Raw genomic sequence first — 5,592 nt, 5'->3', positions numbered from 1 at the left:
GCATTCCTGACAGCCACCACCTATAGAAACCGTGACGGGGTCCAACTGTTCTTTTTGAAAGACGCCATGGCGAAGGGATATGGAAGAAACTTGGTTACGCTATGTTATTAAGCGTCAACAAGGTTCCTCCTTGTTTCCCGCTCTACAGCGGGCATGAAGGGACGAAAAAACAACAACAGAGCATTACCAGACAAAATATAAGTCTAGAAGGCCGACACAACACGTTATCACGTCGCGGTAGGTTTTAGTTTCTTCTGAAAAGACAACAGCGGCGGCAGCAACATGCTGCTTCCGCATCCCCACGTTAGAACGAAGACAATAGACGTATGCGTTGCAATAAACGACGGCAGTAGCACAATTAAGCAACTCGGTACAAGATGTGCCCAGAGCGGTGCTAATTAACAAAGGCAGTCGCACAGTCTATTGTTTTCGAGATACGCAGCAGGTCTCCCGACAGCTTTCTTTATATAATAACACATCAGGCAAGGGTTTCAATATACAGGGTGATCATTTTTAAGTTGAGGGGGATTTTAATGACTAGCCTCTTGCATATAGCATAACTCTAGTCTTTGAGCTGGATTATTCAGATAGGCGAACATTACTTGCACGAGAAATAAAGACACATATTCAACTAATTAACCGAAATACACTAATCATCTCTTGAATTAATTACCTTACAGCACATATTGCAGTTTACGAATTGTAGCCAGTGAGTTTACAAGGTGTATCCACTTGGAACGAATTTCCAGAATGACGCCAATATGGAGATACGCGCCATCAAACTTGCTGTAAAAATTCACAGTTGTTACTTTTATTGCGATAGCTGTTATATTCTCACTCCAGGCCCGTTTCTGCCGTCACCGTGAGGCTCCGTATAAGACCAAGGGTGATAAAATCGTCACCGCGCGCCGTATGCTGTATGTGCGAGTGAAAGCGCGCGAGGGTGAGCCGGCGATCACGGCTCAGTATCGCGCACGCAAAGGACGAAAGCGGGGAGGAAGCGCGCCCTCTTCCGTCGCGCGCAAGGCTCCGGGCTGTGAGTAGGGAGGGGGAAGCGAACACACGGCTCCACGAGAGCAGGCCCAGTCCCTAGGACGGCCCGTATTGCTCCCCCGGGAAAATCAGTGATGTTCCTTTTTTTTTTTTTAAGGTAGAGCGCCGCAAGGCGCGAGAAATGTCTAATCCGGCGTGACTAACTCGGCATGAGAGCCTCGGGCGCGAGAAAGCCGGTCCGACATACCTTTACCACGTGGCATTCGCGTACGTGCGACGTAGCTTTACACACAGCGATCACTAAATAAGGCGTCAGTGCCCACTGCTTCACCTGCTTCACCGTACCGGCCACCAGCGTCGCAGCGTGAACAAACTCTACCCCACTCCGCAATGTCGGCTAGCCTAGGGCCAAACGCATACAATGCTGGCTTGCCTAGGGACAAACGCATACAATGCTGGCTTGCCTAGGGACAAACGCATACAATGCTGGCTTGCCTAGGGACAAACGCATACAATGCCGGCTTGCCTAGAGACAAACGCATACAGCAGGAGCAAAGAAACTTCTCTGCCGCAGTACCTATAGGCAAAGTCAGATATTCGAGGAGCGAGAGCCCCCACATTTTCTCTCTCCCATTCGTTCATACTCGCGCCTGCGCACAAACGTCGGGTGACTACCGAAATGCCATGCCCCGCTGTGCTGCCTGCACAGCAAACATAAATTTGCCCATATGGGCGTTTTGACAGCTGACATGCCGTTTGCCCCCCCCCCCCCCCCCCCTCTTCTCAGCTCAAGATAAGTACTCCCACGAGAAGTAAAATAAGTTAGAACCATTATCTTGCCCTCGAGCTCATTTAGCGGAATATTAAGGGGCATAGCGGTAGTAAAATTGAGGTTTTCAAATAATAACTGTGGCGTAGGGTAGATAGGGAGTGTTGAAATACGCCCATATCTAACACGAGCCAAACAGCGTAAAAAAATTAACTCGGCAGTGACCAACATGGCTGTCTGAGCCTGAGCGACAATCTCAGTAGAATTATTCCAACAGTCAGATTTGCAATATCCGCGCAATGTATTTCCGGGCCGTTTAAATTTTCTGTTCGGAGTAGCCGCGCCTTGGCGCTGCAAAAGATGCCGAAAGCCGAAACTACGCGCGGAGGAGCAGAGGTCTTCGGAGCGTGCGCGCGCGCGCTAGAAGCGACCAAGCGGCAGCCAACACCAGCAATGGTGCATTTTTATACCGCTGTTGGTGCCTCTCGCAGTGTTGAACGCCCCAAGGTTCCGCGGTAAGTGATTTTGCACAACCATTGCTTGTTCTATGAGTGCGTATGTGTCCTAAGTGAGCAGACACGCTGATAGAGTTATTGAAGGCCTCAATGCAACAGTTGGCCGTCCGGAACCATTTTGTAAAGTAGCGCCCGGGCCGCTGTATCTTGAAAGCCATCTACGTCCGCGCTGCGCTGTTTTCCTGGCCTAGTTGGCAATGATGCGAGACGCAGCACGAAGGTCAATTCGCTCGCTGCGGCTGCCGCACTTCCTCATTTCAGTGTTTTGACTGCGAGTTACCGCAGTCTTCGAGTGAGATGTGTTCGTGTTTCCTTGTGCGCGCGTGACGCAATGCTTGTTAATTTAGTTACTATATCTATACGGCCGATATTTATACCGAAAGTTTATACGGCCGATAAAACCACTAACCTTACTTCGTGTAGTTGTGCACCAATTTGCTATCGCAATCGATGCTTCGCCTTTCGGCCGAAACTGCGACGTTTTTTTTTTTTTAAACAAAACTTTCTTTTATGCACTGAAGCACAAAAGTAACGGGAACGGTCATGTATTTCGTTCCACGCATTGAAAAATATCTGGTAACTATATTCATTTATAAAATATATTATATTCATTATAAAATATATTCATTTCAAGTAGTTATGTCTTGCAAGCTCACCCGCAACAGTTCGTGTATTGAAATATGTGCCGTAATATCATTAATTAGGAAGTTCATTAGTGCTTTTCTGCTAATTAGTTGAATATGTATTGCAATTTCTCGTCGTAGTAATGTCCACCTCTTCGAATAATACAGCTCAAGGATAATAATTATGCTATCTGCCACAGGCAATTTCTAAATAATTCCGTAAAACCTAAAAATTGTCCCCCTGCATTGTGCTGTGTCACTGGTCTCTCATCCAAATGCTGAGGATAGCATACAGGGTCAATGATCGACACGGGTAAAGCGAGCCATCCGAGCTTGTGTTATCCTGGAGCAGCCATACCGTTTGCACGAGGTAGGAAGACACGGCATATATAGTGTGAACGTGATGCTATGGCTATGGCTATGGCATCCTAACGTCATTATGGCAACCGGAGGCAAGCTAAACAGTAACGTCGCTTCGCAACGAGCAAAGCCAGGCTACAGTGAAAAGTGCTCAAAACAACAGTCCGTGTCACAAGTGAGCGAAGCTGGGCTAGTTGTTCGGGCATCAAATGACTGAAAAGCCGAGCCTGCTCCAGTGTCACACGAAAACGAACAACACCGGCGCTTGTAACACTAGCACAGCACAGTGCCTTCTTTGCTCGGCTTCCTGTGGTCCGATTGCGAGCTTCATTAAGGCGAAAACCTTAGATGGCTTGTGGGTCGAAAAATCCGACCAACGCCCGGCGTTACGGAACAAAAAGTCAAGCACTTCTGCCTGTAAGCCATCAATTTCTTTATCAATAAAAGAGCTCGATTATCTTTGTTCGTATTGAACGGACGCCCTCCTGAATAGACCTCTGCTCCTTTCTCTTCATTAAAATCTAGTCCTCCCATCCCTTCTAAATAATCAGTGTAGCCACAAGAGTGTTCGCGTGTGGTCTCCCGGTTTTGTTCAAATTTGCCGAGCAATGTACACGTCTCTTATGACGTTTTGAGGAGTATAATACGCCTGCGAGAACTGGAAATAAATGTGCTGTTGAAAATTAGAGCTCTGTGTTTGTTTAATTTGCCTTTCCGTGTCCCCCTCATTCTTCCTGCGCTACAAGAAAGTAGAAGGCACCGTATATGCAAGCCCGTGTAGCTACGTTCGTCTGTTAAACTGATAAAATAAAATAAAAATTTATTCAGTGAACCTGCCGCATCCGTCTTAATGGTCTTCATAAACTTGCCACGACCGTCCTAACCTGCCGTTAACCATGCAGAAGCAGTGTCGATGTCAAGACGACTGAAAAACGAGTAAACGAAAAAAAGTAATAGGAAGCAACAACGCATTCGAATGGGAATATTAAAGCAACTTAATGAATGTCTCGTGCGCGCGCAGGCACTCGCCCATCTTCTTTAGCTAAAGTGAATATCAACCCTTTTCTCGGTCTGTTGATGCACAACCTACGTGTTCGCACGCGTCGACTGTGCCATGAAACTAGGCGAGTGTTACCGCCCCATATTTTAAGGCGAAAGCCTTAGGTGTCTATGTTGGCGGTGCCCTTGGCTGCGACCCTGGCGAAACTGCGCCGCGATGAAGTATGGCCGACGGAGCAAAGAGTAAGAAGACGTCAAAATACGCTCGGGTTGACCTCACATTTCCCAGGGAGGTTCCTGTAATCCAAGTAAATTAGTGGGTTTGAAAATAAGGTTTGGTACGTCTCGGTCTGGGTGGGAATCGTACCCGAGCCTCCGAGGCGCGACACGAGCACGCTTACCTGAAGCCGCGGCTGCGCCACAGTTCTGGCTTTGCTAAAAGTGCGCCTAGTGCGTGCCCATTTGCACACGTCACGTCGTAGCCATCTCGCTGACTCGCGCGTGCGCCACTGGGCGGTGCGCGTGACGGTGCGGGGGAGGTGGCGCCACGTCACGATTGCATAAAGTGAGCGCGTCGATGACGTTCCTGTGGCTCCTATGGCTCATTTTATTTACTCTGTGTATTCTTACCATTCCAGCGTTTCCGATCTTAAGGCTCATGGTCACCTTACCAACCTTAAATTGTGACGTCTTATATCTAGACTATGCATTTACCGCAAATCTTCTAATGCTCCCTTCGAAGTTCCAGCTATATTACCAGTTCATCGCTTGTCCAGCCGCACAGACCACTCTCGAGCGGTTTACCCTCCCCTAGCGCAAACTGCCACTGATCTTCACTACTTTTTTGTGACGATCGACCGCAAGGGACTGAAACCATCTACCTGCAGTTGCCGTGCACCACTCCAATCCACATGAATTCAAGGCGGCACTGGAATCGCACTTTCATTTTAACCGAAACCCATCCCGAATGTAATACCCCAAGTGGGGTCTTTGAAGTATAATGAATAAAATGAAATGAATATCTGTCATACTTATAGATATTACCGCATATAATCTATATATAACTGTTCCCTACACTATATTTAGATTATTCATACAACCGTTCTCTACAAATCATGAATGCTTTGCATTACATAGACGTCAACTTCTGTGGAGTTTCGCAATTGTTATTTTTCGGTTGAAAATGCTTGCTTGTCTTTAGTTGCCCCTAGAGAACCTCCATGATGGTTATTTGTTTAGGGAGAAATTAGTTTAGATGAATATATAAACAGACGGTCGAAGGTGTTGGGAATTACTGAATATGCACAAGTCGCTATGCACGAGTAAGCACGCC

This window comes from Dermacentor andersoni, chromosome 10 (assembly GCF_023375885.2).
Source record: "Dermacentor andersoni chromosome 10, qqDerAnde1_hic_scaffold, whole genome shotgun sequence".
In the NCBI taxonomy this organism is placed as follows: domain Eukaryota; kingdom Metazoa; phylum Arthropoda; class Arachnida; order Ixodida; family Ixodidae; genus Dermacentor; species Dermacentor andersoni.
The sequence above is the reverse complement of the archived record's forward strand: the minus strand, read 5'-3'. Positions refer to the sequence as shown.